This window comes from Thalia democratica, chromosome 9 (genome assembly GCF_965202585.1).
Source record: "Thalia democratica chromosome 9, ktThaDemo2.hap1.1, whole genome shotgun sequence".
Taxonomy (NCBI): Eukaryota; Metazoa; Chordata; class Thaliacea; order Salpida; family Salpidae; genus Thalia; species Thalia democratica.
In genome coordinates, this window is record NC_139173.1 from 40,416,871 (window position 1) to 40,441,582 (window position 24,712).

Genomic DNA, 24,712 nt, shown 5'->3' on the forward strand with positions numbered 1-24,712 from the left:
TTAACGAGTGTAATTAGGTTGTAATCGACACTTAAAAACAAAAAACCGCATAAACTACAAAATTTTTATTGACAGATTTTTAAAAACAATAAATCACAATTTTGGATTTAAAACTTTGTAAATAAATTTTGAATGGACATCTTTTTATGAATTCAAAGTTTCAAATAAAACAAGTCTAATTAAGTTGTAATCGTCAGTTAAAAACAAAAAACTGCAAAAAGTACTAAATTTTTATTGACCAAGTTTTAAAACCTATAGTATAATTTTTTTACATTGAAACTTGGTATATCTATTTTATTTTGACATCTTTACATGGTTACAAGATTTCAAATTGAACGAGTCTAATTAAGTTGTAATTGACACTTAAAAACAAAAAGCCGCATAAATTCTAAAATTTTCATTGACTGATTTTTGAAAACTATAAATCACCATTTTGGGACTTAATAACTTAATTTTAATCGTACATCTTTTCATGAATTCAGAGTTTCAAATTACACAGTCTAATTAAGTTGTAATCGTCACTTAAAAACAAAAAACTGCAAAATTGCAAAATTTTTATGACTGATTTTTATAACAATAAATCACCATTTTTGGCTTTGAAACTTCGGATATCAATTTAAATTGGACATCTTATAATACTTAGACATTTTAAATTATACGAGTATAATTAAGTTGTAATCGACACTTAAAATCAAAAAACCGCAAAAATTACTAATTTTAAAGCCTATAGTTTACATTTTTCACATTAAAACTTGGTATATCTATTTCATTATGATATTTTTTATGGTAACAAGATTTCAAATTAAATAGTCTAATTAAGTTGTAATCGACACTTAATACAAAAAAAAAAAATTGCTAAACTTTTATTGACTGATTTTTAACAACTATAGTTTACATTTTTCAGATTAAAACTTGGTATATCTATTTTATATGACATATTTTCATGGTTACAAGGTTTCAAATTAAACAAGTCTAACAAGGTTGTAATCGACATTCAAAAACAAAAAACCGCATAAATTCCAAAATATTTATAGACTGATATAAAGATCTATAAATCACAAATCGGATTTAAATTTTAGTACATCTTTTTTAAATGGACATCTTTTCATGAATACAAAGTTTCAAATAAAACAAGTCTAATTAAGTTTTAATCGTCACTTAATAACAAAAAACCGCAAAAATTCCAAAATTTTTATTGACTGATTCTTAAAAACTATAAAGCACAATTTTTGGCTTAAAACTTGGTATATCTATTTTATTTTGACATCTTTTCATGGTTAAAATGTTTTAAATTAAACAAGTCTATTTAAGTTGTAATCGACACTTAAAAATAAAAAACCGCAGAATTTCCAAAATTTTTATTGACTGATTTTTAAAAACTATGAAGCTCAATTTTTGGCTTTCAAACTTTGGATATCAATTTAAATTGGACATCTTATAATAGTTAGAGCGTTTTAAATTATACGAGTCTAATTAAATTGTAATCGACACTTAAAATCAAAAATCGTATGCATTTCAAAATTCTAATTGACTGATTTTGAAAACCTCTAGTTTAAATTTTTCAGATTAAAACTTGGTATATCTATTTTATATGACATATTTTCATGATTACAAGGTTTTAAATTAAACGAGTCTAATTAAGTTGCAATCTACATTCAAAAAAAAAAACCGCATAACTTCCAAAATTTTTATCTGGTGAAATGGGAAACCTATAAATCAGAATTTTGGATTTAAAATTATGTACATCAATTTTAAATGGACATCTTTTCAGTAATACAGAGTTTTAAATAAAACAAGTCTAATTAAGTTTTAATTGTCACTTAAAAACAAAAAACCGCAAAAATTCCAAAATTTTTATTGACTGATTCTTAAAAACTATAAAGCACAATTTTTGGCTCAAAACTTGGTATATCTATTTTATGTTGACATCTTTTCATGGTTAAAATGTTTTAAATTAAACGAGTCTAATTAAGTTGTAATCGACACTTAAAAACAAAATTCCTCATAATTTCCAAAATTTATATTGACTGATTGTTAAAAACTATAAAGCACAATTTTCGCCTTTAAAACTTTGGATATCAATTTGAATTAGACATCTTTTAATAGTTAGAGCGTTTTTAATTAAGCAAGTCTAATTAAGTTGTAATCGACAGTTATAAACAAAAACCGTATGAATTCCAAAATTCTAATTAAAAGATTTTGAAAACCTCTTGTTTACACTTTTCATATTAAAACTTGGTATATCTATTTTATAAGACATCTTTTCATGGTTAATAGATTCAAATTAAACGAGTGTAATTAAGTTGTAATCGTCATTAAAAAACAAAAAACCACATAAATTCCAAAACTTTTATTGACTAATATTGAAAATCTACAAATCATTATTTTTGGATTCAAACTTTTTACATTAGTTTTAAAAGGACATCTTTTCATGAATACAAAGTTTCAAATAAAACAAGTCTAATTAAGTTGTAATCGTCACTTAAAAACAAAAAACCGAAAATTGCAAAATTCAAACTGACTGATTTTGAAAAACTATAGTTTACATTTTTTATATTAAAACTTGGTATATTTATTTTATTTTGACATCTTTTAATGGTTACATAGTTTTAAATTAAACGAGTGTAATTAAGTTGTAATCGACACTTAAAAACAATAAACCGCATAAATTCAGAAATTTTGATTGACTGATATGGAAAAACTATAAATCACAATTTTTGGATTTAAAACTTTGTAAATCAGTTTTAAATGAACATCTTTTCATGAATTCAAAGTTTCAAATATAACAACTCTAATTAGGTTGTAATCGTCACTTAAAAACAAAAAACCGCATAAATTACAAAATTTATATTGACTGATTTTTAAAAACCATGAATCACCATTTTGGGACTTTAAAACTTTGTAACTCAATTTTAATCTTTTCATGAATTCAGAGTTTCAAATTAAACAGTCTAATTAAGTTGTAGTCTTCACTTAAAAACAAAAAACCGCAATATTGCAAAACTTTTATTGACTGATTTTTTAAAACTATATAGCACAATTTTTTGCTTTGAAACTTTGAATATCAATTTAAATTGGACATCTTTTAATAGTTACAGCGTTTTAAATTAAACGAGTCTAATTAAGTTGTAATCGACACTTAAAAACAAAAATCGTATGAATTCCAAAATTCTAATTTACTGATTTTGAAAACCTATAGTTTACATTTTTCAGATTAAAACTTGGTATATCTATTTTATATGACATATTTTCATGGTTACATAGTATCAAATTAAACGAGTCTAATTAAGTTGTAAGCCACATTCAAAAACAAAAAACCGCATAATACCAAAATTTTTATCAACTCATATGGAAAACCTATAAATCACAATTTTAGATTTAAAACTATGTACATCAATTTTAAGTAGACATCTTTTCAGTAATACAGAGTTTTAAATAAAACAAGTCTTATTAAGTTGTAATCGACACTTAAAACAAAAATCACATGAATTCCAAAATTCAAACTGACTGATTTTGAAAACCTATACTTTACATTTTCACATTAAAACTTAGTATATCTATTTTATTTTGAAATCTTTTTATGGTTACATAGTTTTAAATTTAACTAGTGTAATTAGGTTGTAATTGACAATTAAAAACAAAAAACCGCATAAACTCCAAAATTTTATTGACTGATTTTTAAAAACAATAAATCACAATTTTGGATTTTAAACTTTGTAAATAAATTTTGAATGGATATCTTTTTATGAATTCAAAGTTTCAAATAAAACAAGTCTAATTAAGTTGTAATCGTCACTTAAAAACAAAAAACTGCAAAAAGTACTAAATTTTTATTGACCAAGCTTAAAACCTTTAGTATAATTTTTTTACATTAAAACTTGGTATATCTATTTTATTTTGACATCTTTACATGGTTACAAGATTTCAAATTGAACTAGTCAAATTAAGTTGTAATCGACACTTAAAAACAAAAAGCCGCATAAATTCTAAAATTTTTATTGACTGATTTTTAAAAACTATAAATCACCATTTTGGGACTTTGTAACTTAATTTTAATCGTACATCTTTTCATGAATACAGAGTTTCAAATTAAACAGTCTAATTAAGTTGTAATCGTCACTTAAAAACAAAAAACCGCAAAATTGCAAAAATTTTATGACTGATTTTTATAACTATAAATCACCATTTTTGGCTTTGAAACTTCGGATATCAATTTAAATTGGACATCTTATAATACTTAGAGCGTTTTAAATTATACGAGTATAATTAAGTTGTAATAGACACTTAAAATCAAAAATCGTATGCATTTCAAAATTCTAATTAACTGATTTTGAAAACCTCTAGTTTAAATTTTTCAGATTAAAACTTGGTATATCTATTTTATATGACATATTTTCATGATTACAAGGTTTTAAATTAAACGAGTCTAATTATGTTGCAATCTACATTCAAAAACAAAAAACCGCATAACTTCAGAAATTTTATCTAGTGAAATAGGAAACCTATAAATCAGAATTTTGGATTTAAAATTATGTACATCAATTTTAATCGGACATCTTTTCAGTAATACAGAGTTTTAAATAAAACAAGTCTAATAAAGTTTTAATCGTCACTAAAAACAATAAACCGCAAAAATTCCGAAAATTTTATTGACTGATTCTTAAGAACTATAAAGCACAATTACTGGCTTAAAACTTTGTATATCTATTTTATTTTGACATCTTTTCATGGTTAAAATGTTTTAAATTAAACGAGTCTAATTAAGTTGTAATCGACACTTAAAAACAAAATTCCGCATAATTTCCAAAATTTTTATTGAATGATTTTTAAAAACTATAAATTACCATTTTTGGATTTTGAAACTTTGTAACTCAATTTTAATTGCACATATTTTCATGAATTCAGAGTTTCAAATAAAACGAGTCTAATTAAGTTGTAATCGTCACTTAAAATCAAAAAACCGCAAAAATTACTAATTTTAAAACCTATAGTTTACATTTTTCACATTAAAACTTGATATATCTATTTCATTATGATATTTTTTATGGTAACAAGATTTCAAATTAAATAGTCTAATTAAGTTGAAATCGACACTTAATACAAAAAAGCAAAATTGCAAAACTTTTATGGACTGATTTTTAAAAACTATAGTTTACATTTTTCAGATTAAAACTTGGTATATCTATTTTATATGACATATTTTCATGGTTACAAGGTTTCAAATTAAAAGAGTCTGATTAAGTTGTAATCGACATTTAAAAAAAAAATAACCGCACAAATTCCAAAATTTTTATCGACTGATATGGAAAACCTATAAATCACAATTTTGGATTTAAAACTTTGTACACCAATTTTAAATGGACATCTTTTCATGAATACAAATTTTCAAATAAAACAAGTCTAATTAAGTTTTAATCGTCACTTAAAAACAAAAAACCGCAAAAATTCCAAAATTTTTATTGACTGATTCTTAAAAACTATAAAGCACAATTTTTGGCTTAAAACTTGGTATATCTATTTTTTTTTGACATCTTTTCATGGTTAAAATGTTTTAAATTAAACGAGTCTATTTAAATTGTAATGGACACTTAAAAATAAAAAACCGCAAAAATTACTAATTTTAAAACCTATAGTTTACATTTTTCACATTAAAACTTGGTATATCTATTTCATTATGATATTTTTTATGGTAACAAGATTTCAAATTAAATAGTCTTATTAAGTTGTAATCGACACTTAATACAAAAAAAAAATTGCTAAACTTTTATTGACTGATTTTTAACAACTATAGTTTACATTTTTCAGATTAAAACTTGGTATATCTATTTTATATGACATATTTTCATGGTTACAAGGTTTCAAAATAAAAGAGTCTGATTAAGTTGTAATCGACATTCAAAAACAAAAAACCGCATAAATTCCAAATTATTTATAGACTGATATAAAGACCTATAAATCACAAATTGGATTTAAAACTTTGTACATCATTTTTAAATGGACATCTTTTCATGAATACAAAGTTTTAAATAAAACAAGTCTAATTAAGTTTTAATCGTCACTTAAAAACAAAAAACCGCAAAAATTCCGAAATTTTTATTGACTGATTCTTAAAAACTATAAAGCACAATTTTTGGCTTAAAACTTGGTATATCTATTTTATTTTGACATCTTTTCATGGTTAAAATGTTTTAAATTAAACGAGTCTAATTAAGTTGTAATCGACACTTAAAAACAAAATTCCGCATAATTTCCAAAATTTTTATTGACTTATTTTTAAAAACTATAAAGCACAATTTTTGGCTTTAAAACTTTGGATATCAATTTGAATTAGACATCTTTTAATAGTTAGAGCGTTTTTAATTAAACAAGTCTAATTAAGTTGTAATCGACAGTTATAAACAAAAATCGTATGAATTTCAAAATTCTAATTAAAAGATTTTGAAAACCTATTGTTTACACTTTTCATATTAAAACTTGGTATATCTATTTTATAAGACATCTTTTCATGGTTAATAGATTCAAATTAAATTTGTCTAATTAAGTTGTAATCCACATTCAAAAACAAAAAAACCTTTTTTAAAATCTATACAGCACAATTTTAGGCTTTGAAACTTTGTATTTCAATTTAAATTGGACATCTTTTCATGGTTACAGAGTTTTAAATTTAACCAGTTTAATTAAGTTCTTATCGACACTTAAAAACAAAAAACGCAAAAATTCCAAAATTTTTATTGACTTTTTTTGAAAACCTATACTTTTCAGTTTTACAGTAAAACTTGATATATCTATCTTATTTTGACATCTTTTGGTGGTTACAAAGTTTCAATTTAAACGAGTCTAATTAAGTTGTAATCGACATTCAAAAACAAAAAACCACATAAATTCCAAATATTTAATTGACTGATATTGAAAATCGATTATTTACAATTTTGGATTTAAAACTCTGTTCATCAGTTTTAAATGGACATCTTTTCATGAATACAGAGTTTGAAATAAATCAAGTCTAATTAAATATAATAGTCACTTAGAAACAAAAATCGCATAAATTCCAAATTCTAATTGACTGATTTTGAAAACCTAAAGTTTACATTTATTACATTAAAACTTGGTATATCTATTTCATTTTGACATCTTTTCATGGTTACAAGGTTTCAAATTAAACGAGTCTAATTAAGTTGTAATCGACATTCAAAAACAAAAAACCACATAGATTCCAGAATTTTTATTGACTGATTTTTAAAAACTATAAAACACAATATTTGGGTTTGAAATTTGTACATCAATTTTAAATGGACATCTTTTCATGAATACAAAGTTTCAAATAAAACAAGTCTAATTAAGTTGTAATCGTCACTTAAAAACAAAAAACGGCATAAATTCGAAAAATCAAATTGACTGATTTAAATTTTTCACATTAAAACCTTGTATATCTATTTTATTTTGACATATTTTCATGGTTACAGCGTTTCAAATTAAATGAGTCTCATTAAGTTGTAATCGACACTTAAAAACAAAAAACCGCATAAATTCCAAAATTTTTATTGACTGATTTTTAAAAGCTATAGTTCACACTTTTGGACTCTGGAACTTTATAACTCAATTTTAGTTGCACATATTTTCACGAATAAAGAGTTTCAAATTAAACAACTCTAATTAAGTTGTAATCGACACTTAAAAACAAAATTCCGTATAAATTTCAAAACTTTTATTGACTGATTTTTAAAAGTTATAGTTCACACTTTTGGACTCTGGAACAGACATGTTAAAAAGCTCTGCTTTGTTTACTCAAGCGTGAAATTACTAACTTAAAACAAACCAAAAACAAAACACTTCATTGCTGAATTACCATAGTAACTTTCAGCATTTTAGCATCTCTGCTCTGGAACTTTTTAACTCAATTTTAATTGCACATATTTTCATAAATTCAGAGTTTCAAATTAAACAAGTCTAATTAAGTTGTAATCGACACTTAAAAACAAAAAACCGTATAAATTTCAAAACTTTTATTGACTGATTTTTAAAAGCTATAGTTCACACTTTTGGACTCTGGAACTTTATAACTCAATTTTAATTGCACATATTTTCATGAATATAGAGTTTCAAATTAAACAAGTCTAATTAAGTTGTGATCGTCACTCAAAAACAAAAAACCGCATAAATTGCAAAACTTTTATTGACTGATTTTTGAAAACTATAAATCACCAATTTTTGGCTTTGAAACTTTGGATTTCATTTTAAATCGGGCATCTTTTAATAGTTATAGCGTTTTAAATTAAACAAGTCTATTTAAGTTGTAATCGACATCAGGGGCGTGTTTTCACTAGTTTCCTGTTTCTCGTGAACCCCATGAAAAAAAAAAAGAAAAAAGAAAAAAAGATTCTTAGAGTATCACTAAAAACGTTATTTATTAACTTTGTTTTGGTTATTTGATAAACTTTGAATAATGAATGTTGAATTTATAACACTGAAAGATAAAAAAAGTTTTCTTAACAAAAAATGCTCTTTTTAGCCCAGCTGAATTAGATTTTAAATAAAATTTCAATTGTGACGTCATAATAGGTAAAAGTTTAAAAGTAGCATTTTCTGTCTAGGAAACTTTTTACTAAGATGCTCTTAGTTCTCACTTTTAATTGTTACTAAGTGTAAATAACTTCTAATACAATATTGTTTTTGAACTAGTAAGTACAATTTTACTTTAAAATGTCCAATATAATCACTAAAATTTTATTTTACTTGTTTGGTTGTATATAATAATGTTCTGTGAAGCTTTTGTACTTTAAAAGTTATTTATTTTGTTTATGTGTCAACCAACTGGGTTTTAACCTTAAAAAGTTCAATTTAGAGAGTTTTCAAAATTATCTTTAGATCTGCCAATTTATTCTTTTATCATTTAATGGTATTTTAATATTTTTTTATTAAAGTTGTTTTATTTTTGTATACCTGTTAGCCACAAATTTTGTTCTTGATTTTTTTAAATTTTTAATTTAGAGAGATTTCAAAATCAATATTAGAATTCCTGCACCATCAGGCAAACATTTAATTATAATTTAAAGATTTTTAATTTAGTTGTAAAAGTCTAAACATTTTTTGGTAATTACCTAAGATGATGTCGCACCAATATCAAGCTGAAATTATATTGTGTTTAATATCTTTTTGAACTATAATTTTGAGCTTAAAATCTATATTTTAAGCCTTGTATGTTTGATTTAAAATTATTCTTCGTTTTAAACAAGCTATATAAATACATAGTTAGAATTAAATTCATTTGTAAAAAACTAAAATACTTAATTGATTTCATTTTACAGTATAGTAGTGTATAAAAGTTATGTATCATTGTTTTGTTTAAAAAAAAGGAATTAAATATTTAAGTTTTTTTGGTTTATAATAAATAAGTTTTATTTATGTATTTATAAAATATAATTTTTAAGCCTATAATTATGGTAAAAAAAAACATTAATTTTTATATAATTTCAGCCTTATATTGATGCAACATCATCCTAGGTAATTGACCATATTTTTTTCGTGAAACTTAAATTTTATAAAAAAAATAACTTAAAAAAATGTTTTTATTATAAGTATATTTTTTTGGCTCTTTTATTTTTAATTCATATAAATTTAATACAGTATAATAAATAAAAATGTATAATATTTTCCCATTACTAATTATAAGTTTTTTCTTATTTCTCAGCAGAAAAAGCATTTTAAACACACACTTTTTCGGCTAAATATTGCGTACTTAACTGGCAGTGCATACCTAAGAAATGCGTACTTAAGCAGGAAATTAAGAACTAAAAACAATTGTAAACCCCCTTTGAAAAAATTCTAGACACGCCCCTGATTGACACTTAAAATCAAAAATCGTATGAATTCCAAAACTCTAATTGACTGATTTTAAAAAACCTATAGTTTAAATTTTTCAGATTAAACTTGGTATATCTATTTTATATGACATATTTTCATGATTACAAGGTTTCAAATTAAACAAGTCTAATTAAGTTGTAATCCACATTCAAAAACAAAAAACCGCATAAATTCCAAAATTTTTATCGACTAATATGAAAAACCTATAAATCACAATTTTGGATTTAAAACTTTGTACATAAATTTTAAATAAACATCTTTTCATGAATACTAAGTTTCAAATAAAACAAATCTAATTAAGTTTCAATCGTAACTTAAAAACAAAAAACCGCAAAAATTCAGAAATTTTTATTGACTGATTTTTAAAAACTATAAATCACCATTTTTGGACTTTGAAACTTTGTAACTCGATTTTAATTGCACATATTTTCATGAGTATAAAGTTTCATATAAAACAAGTCTAATTAAGTTGTATTCGACATTTAAAAACAAAAAACTGCAAAAATTGCAAAATTTTTATTGACTGATTTTTAAAAACTATAAATCACCATTTTGGGACTTTGAAACTTTGTAACTTAATTTTAATTGTACATCTTTTCATGAATTCAGAGTTTCAAATTAAACAGTCTAATTTGGATATCAATTTCAATTGGACATCTTTTAATAATTACAGCGTTTTAAATTAAACGAGTCTAATTAAGTTGTAATCGACACTTAAAAACAAAAATCGTATGAATTCCAAAATTCTAATTGACTGATTTTGAAAACCTATAGTTTACATTTTTCAGATTAAAACTTGGTATATCTATTTTATATGACATATTTTCATGGTTACAAAGTATCAAATTAAACGAGTCTAATTAAGTTGTAATCCACATTCAAAAACAAAAAACCGCAATATTGCAAAACTTTTATTGACTGATTTTTTTAAACTATATAGCACAATTTTTTGCTTTGAAACTTTGGATATCAATTTAAATTGGACATCTTTTAATAGTTACAACGTTTTAAAATAAACGAGTCTAATTAAGTTGTAATCGACACTTAAAATCAAAAATCGTATGAATTCAAAAACTCTAATTGACTGATTTTGAAAACCTATAGTTTACATTTTTCAGATTAAAACTTGGTATATCAATTTTAAATGGACATCTTTTCGTGAATACAGAGTTTCAACTTAAACAGTCTAATTAAGTTTTAATCGTCACTTAAAAACAAAAAACCGCATAAATTCTAAAATTTTTATTGACTGATATTAAAAAACTATAAATCACCATTTTGGGACTTTGAAACTTTGTAACTCAATTTTAATTGCACATATTTTCATGAGTATAAAGTTTCAAATAGAACAAGTCTAATTAAGTTGTAATCGACATTTAAAAACAAAAAACTGCATAAATTGCAAAATTTTTATTGACTGATTTTTAAAAACTATAAATCACCATTTTGGGACTTTGAAACTTTGGATATCAATTTAAATTGGACATCTTTTAATAGTTACAGCGTTTTAAATTAAACGAGTCTAATTAAGTTGTAATCGACACTTAAAAACAAAAATCGTATGGATTTCAAAATTCTAATTGACTGATTTTGAATACCTATAGTTTACATTTTTCAGATTAAAACTTGGTATATCTATTTTATATGACATATTTTCATGGTACAAAGTATCAAATTAGACGAGTCTAATTAAGTTGTAATCCACATTCAAAAACAAAAAACCGCATAACTTCCAATATTTTTATCAACTCATATGGAAAACCTATAAATCACAATTTTGGATTTAAAACTATGTACATCAATTTTAAGTAGACATCTTTTCAGTAATACAGAGTTTTAAATAAAACAAGTCTTATTAAGTTGTAATCAACACTTCAAACAAAAATCACATAAATTCCAAAATTCAAACTGACTGATTTTGAAAAACTATACTTTACATTTTTCACATTAAAACTTAGTATATCTATTTTATTTTGAAATCTTTTTATGGTTACATAGTTTTAAATTTAACGAGTGTAATTAGGTTGTAATCGACACTTAAAAACAAAAAACCGCATAAACTACAAAATTTTTATTGACAGATTTTTAAAAACAATAAATCACAATTTTGGATTTAAAACTTTGTAAATAAATTTTGAATGGACATCTTTTTATGAATTCAAAGTTTCAAATAAAACAAGTCTAATTAAGTTGTAATCGTCAGTTAAAAACAAAAAACTGCAAAAAGTACTAAATTTTTATTGACCAAGTTTTAAAACCTATAGTATAATTTTTTTACATTGAAACTTGGTATATCTATTTTATTTTGACATCTTTACATGGTTACAAGATTTCAAATTGAACGAGTCTAATTAAGTTGTAATTGACACTTAAAAACAAAAAGCCGCATAAATTCTAAAATTTTCATTGACTGATTTTTGAAAACTATAAATCACCATTTTGGGACTTAATAACTTAATTTTAATCGTACATCTTTTCATGAATTCAGAGTTTCAAATTACACAGTCTAATTAAGTTGTAATCGTCACTTAAAAACAAAAAACTGCAAAATTGCAAAATTTTTATGACTGATTTTTATAACAATAAATCACCATTTTTGGCTTTGAAACTTCGGATATCAATTTAAATTGGACATCTTATAATACTTAGACATTTTAAATTATACGAGTATAATTAAGTTGTAATCGACACTTAAAATCAAAAAACCGCAAAAATTACTAATTTTAAAGCCTATAGTTTACATTTTTCACATTAAAACTTGGTATATCTATTTCATTATGATATTTTTTATGGTAACAAGATTTCAAATTAAATAGTCTAATTAAGTTGTAATCGACACTTAATACAAAAAAAAAAATTGCTAAACTTTTATTGACTGATTTTTAACAACTATAGTTTACATTTTTCAGATTAAAACTTGGTATATCTATTTTATATGACATATTTTCATGGTTACAAGGTTTCAAATTAAACAAGTCTAACAAGGTTGTAATCGACATTCAAAAACAAAAAACCGCATAAATTCCAAATTATTTATAGACTGATATAAAGATCTATAAATCACAAATCGGATTTAAATTTTAGTACATCTTTTTTAAATGGACATCTTTTCATGAATACAAAGTTTCAAATAAAACAAGTCTAATTAAGTTTTAATCGTCACTTAATAACAAAAAACCGCAAAAATTCCAAAATTTTTATTGACTGATTCTTAAAAACTATAAAGCACAATTTTTGGCTTAAAACTTGGTATATCTATTTTATTTTGACATCTTTTCATGGTTAAAATGTTTTAAATTAAACAAGTCTATTTAAGTTGTAATCGACACTTAAAAATAAAAAACCGCAGAATTTCCAAAATTTTTATTGACTGATTTTTAAAAACTATGAAGCTCAATTTTTGGCTTTCAAACTTTGGATATCAATTTAAATTGGACATCTTATAATAGTTAGAGCGTTTTAAATTATACGAGTCTAATTAAATTGTAATCGACACTTAAAATCAAAAATCGTATGCATTTCAAAATTCTAATTGACTGATTTTGAAAACCTCTAGTTTAAATTTTTCAGATTAAAACTTGGTATATCTATTTTATATGACATATTTTCATGATTACAAGGTTTTAAATTAAACGAGTCTAATTAAGTTGCAATCTACATTCAAAAAAAAAAACCGCATAACTTCCAAAATTTTTATCTGGTGAAATGGGAAACCTATAAATCAGAATTTTGGATTTAAAATTATGTACATCAATTTTAAATGGACATCTTTTCAGTAATACAGAGTTTTAAATAAAACAAGTCTAATTAAGTTTTAATTGTCACTTAAAAACAAAAAACCGCAAAAATTCCAAAATTTTTATTGACTGATTCTTAAAAACTATAAAGCACAATTTTTGGCTCAAAACTTGGTATATCTATTTTATGTTGACATCTTTTCATGGTTAAAATGTTTTAAATTAAACGAGTCTAATTAAGTTGTAATCGACACTTAAAAACAAAATTCCTCATAATTTCCAAAATTTATATTGACTGATTGTTAAAAACTATAAAGCACAATTTTCGCCTTTAAAACTTTGGATATCAATTTGAATTAGACATCTTTTAATAGTTAGAGCGTTTTTAATTAAGCAAGTCTAATTAAGTTGTAATCGACAGTTATAAACAAAAACCGTATGAATTCCAAAATTCTAATTAAAAGATTTTGAAAACCTCTTGTTTACACTTTTCATATTAAAACTTGGTATATCTATTTTATAAGACATCTTTTCATGGTTAATAGATTCAAATTAAACGAGTGTAATTAAGTTGTAATCGTCATTAAAAAACAAAAAACCACATAAATTCCAAAACTTTTATTGACTAATATTGAAAATCTACAAATCATTATTTTTGGATTCAAACTTTTTACATTAGTTTTAAAAGGACATCTTTTCATGAATACAAAGTTTCAAATAAAACAAGTCTAATTAAGTTGTAATCGTCACTTAAAAACAAAAAACCGAAAATTGCAAAATTCAAACTGACTGATTTTGAAAAACTATAGTTTACATTTTTTATATTAAAACTTGGTATATTTATTTTATTTTGACATCTTTTAATGGTTACATAGTTTTAAATTAAACGAGTGTAATTAAGTTGTAATCGACACTTAAAAACAATAAACCGCATAAATTCAGAAATTTTGATTGACTGATATGGAAAAACTATAAATCACAATTTTTGGATTTAAAACTTTGTAAATCAGTTTTAAATGAACATCTTTTCATGAATTCAAAGTTTCAAATATAACAACTCTAATTAGGTTGTAATCGTCACTTAAAAACAAAAAACCGCATAAATTACAAAATTTATATTGACTGATTTTTAAAAACCATGAATCACCATTTTGGGACTTTAAAACTTTGTAACTCAATTTTAATCTTTTCATGAATTCAGAGTTTCAAATTAAACAGTCTAATTAAGTTGTAGTCTTCACTTAAAATCAAAAAACCGCAATATTGCAAAACTTTTATTGACTGATTTTTTAAAACTATATAGCACAATTTTTTGCTTTGAAACTTTGAATATCAATTTAAATTGGACATCTTTTAATAGTTACAGCGTTTTAAATTAAACGAGTCTAATTAAGTTGTAATCGACACTTAAAAACAAAAATCGTATGAATTCCAAAATTCTAATTTACTGATTTTGAAAACCTATAGTTTACATTTTTCAGATTAAAACTTGGTATATCTATTTTATATGACATATTTTCATGGTTACATAGTATCAAATTAAACGAGTCTAATTAAGTTGTAAGCCACATTCAAAAACAAAAAACCGCATAATACCAAAATTTTTATCAACTCATATGGAAAACCTATAAATCACAATTTTAGATTTAAAACTATGTACATCAATTTTAAGTAGACATCTTTTCAGTAATACAGAGTTTTAAATAAAACAAGTCTTATTAAGTTGTAATCGACACTTAAAACAAAAATCACATGAATTCCAAAATTCAAACTGACTGATTTTGAAAACCTATACTTTACATTTTCACATTAAAACTTAGTATATCTATTTTATTTTGAAATCTTTTTATGGTTACATAGTTTTAAATTTAACTAGTGTAATTAGGTTGTAATTGACAATTAAAAACAAAAAACCGCATAAACTCCAAAATTTTATTGACTGATTTTTAAAAACAATAAATCACAATTTTGGATTTTAAACTTTGTAAATAAATTTTGAATGGATATCTTTTTATGAATTCAAAGTTTCAAATAAAACAAGTCTAATTAAGTTGTAATCGTCACTTAAAAACAAAAAACTGCAAAAAGTACTAAATTTTTATTGACCAAGCTTAAAACCTTTAGTATAATTTTTTTACATTAAAACTTGGTATATCTATTTTATTTTGACATCTTTACATGGTTACAAGATTTCAAATTGAACTAGTCAAATTAAGTTGTAATCGACACTTAAAAACAAAAAGCCGCATAAATTCTAAAATTTTTATTGACTGATTTTTAAAAACTATAAATCACCATTTTGGGACTTTGTAACTTAATTTTAATCGTACATCTTTTCATGAATACAGAGTTTCAAATTAAACAGTCTAATTAAGTTGTAATCGTCACTTAAAAACAAAAAACCGCAAAATTGCAAAAATTTTATGACTGATTTTTATAACTATAAATCACCATTTTTGGCTTTGAAACTTCGGATATCAATTTAAATTGGACATCTTATAATACTTAGAGCGTTTTAAATTATACGAGTATAATTAAGTTGTAATAGACACTTAAAATCAAAAATCGTATGCATTTCAAAATTCTAATTAACTGATTTTGAAAACCTCTAGTTTAAATTTTTCAGATTAAAACTTGGTATATCTATTTTATATGACATATTTTCATGATTACAAGGTTTTAAATTAAACGAGTCTAATTATGTTGCAATCTACATTCAAAAACAAAAAACCGCATAACTTCAGAAATTTTATCTAGTGAAATAGGAAACCTATAAATCAGAATTTTGGATTTAAAATTATGTACATCAATTTTAATCGGACATCTTTTCAGTAATACAGAGTTTTAAATAAAACAAGTCTAATAAAGTTTTAATCGTCACTAAAAACAATAAACCGCAAAAATTCCGAAAATTTTATTGACTGATTCTTAAGAGCTATAAAGCACAATTACTGGCTTAAAACTTTGTATATCTATTTTATTTTGACATCTTTTCATGGTTAAAATGTTTTAAATTAAACGAGTCTAATTAAGTTGTAATCGACACTTAAAAACAAAATTCCGCATAATTTCCAAAATTTTTATTGAATGATTTTTAAAAACTATAAATTACCATTTTTGGATTTTGAAACTTTGTAACTCAATTTTAATTGCACATATTTTCATGAATTCAGAGTTTCAAATAAAACGAGTCTAATTAAGTTGTAATCGTCACTTAAAATCAAAAAACCGCAAAAATTACTAATTTTAAAACCTATAGTTTACATTTTTCACATTAAAACTTGATATATCTATTTCATTATGATATTTTTTATGGTAACAAGATTTCAAATTAAATAGTCTAATTAAGTTGAAATCGACACTTAATACAAAAAAGCAAAATTGCAAAACTTTTATGGACTGATTTTTAAAAACTATAGTTTACATTTTTCAGATTAAAACTTGGTATATCTATTTTATATGACATATTTTCATGGTTACAAGGTTTCAAATTAAAAGAGTCTGATTAAGTTGTAATCGACATTTAAAAAAAAAATAACCGCACAAATTCCAAAATTTTTATCGACTGATATGGAAAACCTATAAATCACAATTTTGGATTTAAAACTTTGTACACCAATTTTAAATGGACATCTTTTCATGAATACAAATTTTCAAATAAAACAAGTCTAATTAAGTTTTAATCGTCACTTAAAAACAAAAAACCGCAAAAATTCCAAAATTTTTATTGACTGATTCTTAAAAACTATAAAGCACAATTTTTGGCTTAAAACTTGGTATATCTATTTTTTTTTGACATCTTTTCATGGTTAAAATGTTTTAAATTAAACGAGTCTATTTAAATTGTAATGGACACTTAAAAATAAAAAACCGCAAAAATTACTAATTTTAAAACCTATAGTTTACATTTTTCACATTAAAACTTGGTATATCTATTTCATTATGATATTTTTTATGGTAACAAGATTTCAAATTAAATAGTCTTATTAAGTTGTAATCGACACTTAATACAAAAAAAAAATTGCTAAACTTTTATTGACTGATTTTTAACAACTATAGTTTACATTTTTCAGATTAAAACTTGGTATATCTATTTTATATGACATATTTTCATGGTTACAAGGTTTCAAAATAAAAGAGTCTGATTAAGTTGTAATCGACATTCAAAAACAAAAAACCGCATAAATTCCAAATTATTTATAGACTGATATAAAGACCTATAAATCACAAATTGGATTTAAAACTTTGTACATCATTTTTAAATGGACATCTTTTCATGAATACAAAGTTTTAAATAAAACAAGTCTAATTAAGTTTTAATCGTCACTTAAAAACAAAAAACCGCAAAAATTCCGAAATTTTTATTGACTGATTCTTAAAAACTATAAAGCACAATTTTTGGCTTAAAACTTGGTATATCTATTTTATTTTGACATCTTTTCATGGTTAAAATGTTTTAAATTAAACGAGTCTAATTAAGTTGTAATCGACACTTAAAAACAAAATTCCGCATAATTTCCAAAATTTTTATTGACTTATTTTTAAAAACTATAAAGCACAATTTTTGGCTTTAAAACTTTGGATATCAATTTGAATTAGACATCTTTTAATAGTTAGAGCGTTTTTAATTAAACAAGTCTAATTAAGTTGTAATCGACAGTTATAAACAAAAATCGTATGAATTTCAAAATTCTAATTAAAAGATTTTGAAAACCTATTGTTTACACTTTTCATATTAAAACTTGGTATATCTATTTTATAAGACATCTTTTCATGGTTAATAGATTCAAATTAAATTTGTCTAATTAAGTTGTAATCCACATTCAAAAACAAAAAAACCTTTTTTAAAATCTATACAGCACAATTTTAGGCTTTGAAACTTTGTATTTCAATTTAAATTGGACATCTTTTCATGGTTACAGAGTTTTAAATTTAACCAGTTTAATTAAGTTCTTATCGACACTTAAAAACAAAAAACGCAAAAATTCCAAAATTTTTATTGACTTTTTTTGAAAACCTATACTTTTCAGTTTTACAGTAAAACTTGATATATCTATCTTATTTTGACATCTTTTGGTGGTTACAAAGTTTCAATTTAAACGAGTCTAATTAAGTTGTAATCGACATTCAAAAACAAAAAACCACATAAATTCCAAATATTTAATTGACTGATATTGAAAATCGATTATTTACAATTTTGGATTTAAAACTCTGTTCATCAGTTTTAAATGGACATCTTTTCATGAATACAGAGTTTGAAATAAATCAAGTCTAATTAAATATAATAGTCACTTAGAAACAAAAATCGCATAAATTCCAAATTCTAATTGACTGATTTTGAAAACCTAAAGTTTACATTTATTACATTAAAACTTGGTATATCTATTTCATTTTGACATCTTTTCATGGTTACAAGGTTTCAAATTAAACGAGTCTAATTAAGTTGTAATCGACATTCAAAAACAAAAAACCACATAGATTCCAGAATTTTTATTGACTGATTTTTAAAAACTATAAAACACAATATTTGGGTTTGAAATTTGTACATCAATTTTAAATGGACATCTTTTCATGAATACAAAGTTTCAAATAAAACAAGTCTAATTAAGTTGTAATCGTCACTTAAAAACAAAAAACGGCATAAATTCGAAAAATCAAATTGACTGATTTAAATTTTTCACATTAAAACCTTGTATATCTATTTTATTTTGACATATTTTCATGGTTACAGCGTTTCAAATTAAATGAGTCTCATTAAGTTGTAATCGACACTTAAAAACAAAAAACCGCATAAATTCCAAAATTTTTATTGACTGATTTTTAAAAGCTATAGTTCACACTTTTGGACTCTGGAACTTTATAACTCAATTTTAGTTGCACATATTTTCACGAATAAAGAGTTTCAAATTAAACAACTCTAATTAAGTTGTAATCGACACTTAAAAACAAAATTCCGTATAAATTTCAAAACTTTTATTGACTGATTTTTAAAAGTTATAGTTCACACTTTTGGACTCTGGAACAGACATGTTAAAAAGCTCTGCTTTGTTTACTCAAGCGTGAAATTACTAACTTAAAACAAACCAAAAACAAAACACTTCATTGCTGAATTACCATAGTAACTTTCAGCATTTTAGCATCTCTGCTCTGGAACTTTTTAACTCAATTTTAATTGCACATATTTTCATAAATTCAGAGTTTCAAATTAAACAAGTCTAATTAAGTTGTAATCGACACTTAAAAACAAAAAACCGTATAAATTTCAAAACTTTTATTGACTGATTTTTAAAAGCTATAGTTCACACTTTTGGACTCTGGAACTTTATAACTCAATTTTAATTGCACATATTTTCATGAATATAGAGTTTCAAATTAAACAAGTCTAATTAAGTTGTGATCGTCACTCAAAAACAAAAAACCGCATAAATTGCAAAACTTTTATTGACTGATTTTTGAAAACTATAAATCACCAATTTTTGGCTTTGAAACTTTGGATTTCATTTTAAATCGGGCATCTTTTAATAGTTATAGCGTTTTAAATTAAACAAGTCTATTTAAGTTGTAATCGACATCAGGGGCGTGTTTTCACTAGTTTCCTGTTTCTCGTGAACCCCATGAAAAAAAAAAAGAAAAAAGAAAAAAAGATTCTTAGAGTATCACTAAAAACGTTATTTATTAACTTTGTTTTGGTTATTTGATAAACTTTGAATAATGAATGTTGAATTTATAACACTGAAAGATAAAAAAAGTTTTCTTAACAAAAAATGCTCTTTTTAGCCCAGCTGAATTAGATTTTAAATAAAATTTCAATTGTGACGTCATAATAGGTAAAAGTTTAAAAGTAGCATTTTCTGTCTAGGAAACTTTTTACTAAGATGCTCTTAGTTCTCACTTTTAATTGTTACTAAGTGTAAATAACTTCTAATACAATATTGTTTTTGAACTAGTAAGTACAATTTTACTTTAAAATGTCCAATATAATCACTAAAATTTTATTTTACTTGTTTGGTTGTATATAATAATGTTCTGTGAAGCTTTTGTCCTTTAAAAGTTATTTATTTTGTTTATGTGTCAACCAACTGGGTTTTAACCTTAAAAAGTTCAATTTAGAGAGTTTTCAAAATTATCTTTAGATCTGCCAATTTATTCTTTTATCATTTAATGGTATTTTAATATTTTTTTATTAAAGTTGTTTTATTTTTGTATACCTGTTAGCCACAAATTTTGTTCTTGATTTTTTTAAATTTTTAATTTAGAGAGATTTCAAAATCAATATTAGAATTCCTGCACCATCAGGCAAACATTTAATTATAATTTAAAGATTTTTAATTTAGTTGTAAAAGTCTAAACATTTTTTGGTAATTACCTAAGATGATGTCGCACCAATATCAAGCTGAAATTATATTGTGTTTAATATCTTTTTGAACTATAATTTTGAGCTTAAAATCTATATTTTAAGCCTTGTATGTTTGATTTAAAATTATTCTTCGTTTTAAACAAGCTATATAAATACATAGTTAGAATTAAATTCATTTGTAAAAAACTAAAATACTTAATTGATTTCATTTTACAGTATAGTAGTGTATAAAAGTTATGTATCATTGTTTTGTTTAAAAAAAAGGAATTAAATATTTAAGTTTTTATGGTTTATAATAAATAAGTTTTATTTATGTATTTATAAAATATAATTTTTAAGCCTATAATTATGGTAAAAAAAAACATTAATTTTTATATAATTTCAGCCTTATATTGATGCAACATCATCCTAGGTAATTGACCATTTTTTTTCGTGAAACTTAAATTTTATAAAAAAAATAACTTAAAAAAATGTTTTTATTATAAGTATATTTTTTTGGCTCTTTTATTTTTAATTCATATAAATTTAATACAGTATAATAAATAAAAATGTATAATATTTTCCCATTACTAATTATAAGTTTTTTCTTATTTCTCAGCAGAAAAAGCATTTTAAACACACACTTTTTCGGCTAAATATTGCGTACTTAACTGGCAGTGCATACCTAAGAAATGCGTACTTAAGCAGGAAATTAAGAACTAAAAACAATTGTAAACCCCCTTTGAAAAAATTCTAGACACGCCCCTGATTGACACTTAAAATCAAAAATCGTATGAATTCCAAAACTCTAATTGACTGATTTTAAAAAACCTATAGTTTAAATTTTTCAGATTAAACTTGGTATATCTATTTTATATGACATATTTTCATGATTACAAGGTTTCAAATTAAACAAGTCTAATTAAGTTGTAATCCACATTCAAAAACAAAAAACCGCATAAATTCCAAAATTTTTATCGACTAATATGAAAAACCTATAAATCACAATTTTGGATTTAAAACTTTGTACATAAATTTTAAATAAACATCTTTTCATGAATACAAAGTTTCAAATAAAACAAATCTAATTAAGTTTCAATCGTAACTTAAAAACAAAAAACCGCAAAAATTCAGAAATTTTTATTGACTGATTTTTAAAAACTATAAATCACCATTTTTGGACTTTGAAACTTTGTAACTCGATTTTAATTGACATATTTTCATGAGTATAAAGTTTCAAATAAAACAAGTCTAATTAAGTTGTAATCGACATTTAAAAACAAAAAACTGCAAAAATTGCAAAATTTTTATTGACTGATTTTTAAAAACTATAAATCACCATTTTGGGACTTTGAAACTTTGTAACTTAATTTTAATTGTACATCTTTTCATGAATTCAGAGTTTCAAATTAAACAGTCTAATTTGGATATCAATTTCAATTGGACATCTTTTAATAATTACAGCGTTTTAAATTAAACGAGTCTAATTAAGTTGTAATCGACACTTAAAAACAAAAATCGTATGAATTCCAAAATTCTAATTTACTGATTTTGAAAACCTATAGTTTACATTTTTCAGATTAAAACTTGGTATATCTATTTTATATGACATATTTTCATGGTTACATAGTTTCAAATTAAACGAGTCTAATTAAGTTGTAATCCACATTCAAAAACAAAAAACCGCATAATACCAAAATTTTTATCAACTCATATGGAAAACCTATAAATCACAATTTTAGATTTAAAACTATGTACATCAATTTTAAGTAGACATCTTTTCAGTAATACAGAGTTTTAAATAAAACAAGTCTTATTAAGTTGTAATCGACACTTAAAACAAAAATCACATAAATTCCAAAATTCAAACTGACTGATTTTGAAAACCTATACTTTACATTTTCACATTAAAACTTAGTATATCTATTTTATTTTGAAATCTTTTTATGGTTACATAGTTTTAAATTTAACTAGTGTAATTAGGTTGTAATTGACAATCAAAAACAAAAAACCGCATAAACTCCAAAATTTTTATTGACTGATTTTTAAAAACAATAAATCACAATTTTGGATTTTAAACTTTGTAAATAAATTTTGAATGGACATCTTTTTATGAATTCAAAGTTTCAAATAAAACGAGTCTAATTAAGTTGTAATCGTCACTTAAAAACAAAAAACTGCAAAAAGTACTAAATTTTTATTGACCAAGCTTAAAACCTATAGTATAATTTTTTTAAATTAAAACTTGGTATATCTATTTTATTTTGACATCTTTACATGGTTACAAGATTTCAAATTGAACTAGTCAAATTAAGTTGTAATCGACACTTAAAAACAAAAAGCCGCATAAATTCTAAAATTTTTATTGACTGATTTTTAAAAACTATAAATCACCATTTTGGGACTTTGTAACTTAATTTTAATCGTACATCTTTTCATGAATACAGAGTTTCAAATTAAACAGTCTAATTAAGTTGTAATCGTCACTTAAAAACAAAAAACCGCAAAATTGCAAAAATTTTATGACTGATTTTTATAACTATAAATCACCATTTTTGGCTTTGAAACTTCGGATATCAATTTAAATTGGACATCTTATAATACTTAGAGCGTTTTAAATTATACGAGTATAATTAAGTTGTAATAGACACTTAAAATCAAAAATCGTATGCATTTCAAAATTCTAATTAACTGATTTTGAAAACCTCTAGTTTAAATTTTTCAGATTAAAACTTGGTATATCTATTTTATATGACATATTTTAATGATTACAAGGTTTTAAATTAAACGAGTTTAATTAAGTTGCAATCTACATTCAAAAACAAAAAACCGCATAACTTCAGAAATTTTATCTAGTGAAATAGGAAACCTATAAATCAGAATTTTGGATTTAAAATTATGTACATCAATTTTAAATGGACATCTTTTCAGTAATACAGAGTTTTAAATAAAACAAGTCTAATAAAGTTTTAATCGTCACTAAAAACAATAAACCGCAAAAATTCCGAAAATTTTATTGACTGATTCTTAAGAACTATAAAGCACAATTACTGGCTTAAAACTTTGTATATCTATTTTATTTTGACATCTTTTCATGGTTAAAATGTTTTAAATTAAACGAGTCTAATTAAGTTGTAATCGACACTTAAAAACAAAATTCCGCATAATTTCCAAAATTTTTATTGACTGATTTTTAAAAACTATAAATTACCATTTTTGGATTTTGAAACTTTGTAACTCAATTTTAATTGCACATATTTTCATGAATTCAGAGTTTCAAATAAAACGAGTCTAATTAAGTTGTAATCGTCACTTAAAATCAAAAAACCGCAAAAATTACTAATTTTAAAACCTATAGTTTACATTTTTCACATTAAAACTTGATATATCTATTTCATTATGATATTTTTTATGGTAACAAGATTTCAAATTAAATAGTCTAATTAAGTTGAAATCGACACTTAATACAAAAAAGCAAAATTGCAAAACTTTTATGGACTGATTTTTAAAAACTATAGTTTACATTTTTCAGATTAAAACTTGGTATATCTATTTTATATGACATATTTTCATGGTTACAAGGTTTCAAATTAAAAGAGTCTGATTAAGTTGTAATCGACATTTAAAAAAAAAATAACCGCACAAATTCCAAAATTTTTATCGACTGATATGGAAAACCTATAAATCACAATTTTGGATTTAAAACTTTGTACACCAATTTTAAATGGACATCTTTTCATGAATACAAATTTTCAAATAAAACAAGTCTAATTAAGTT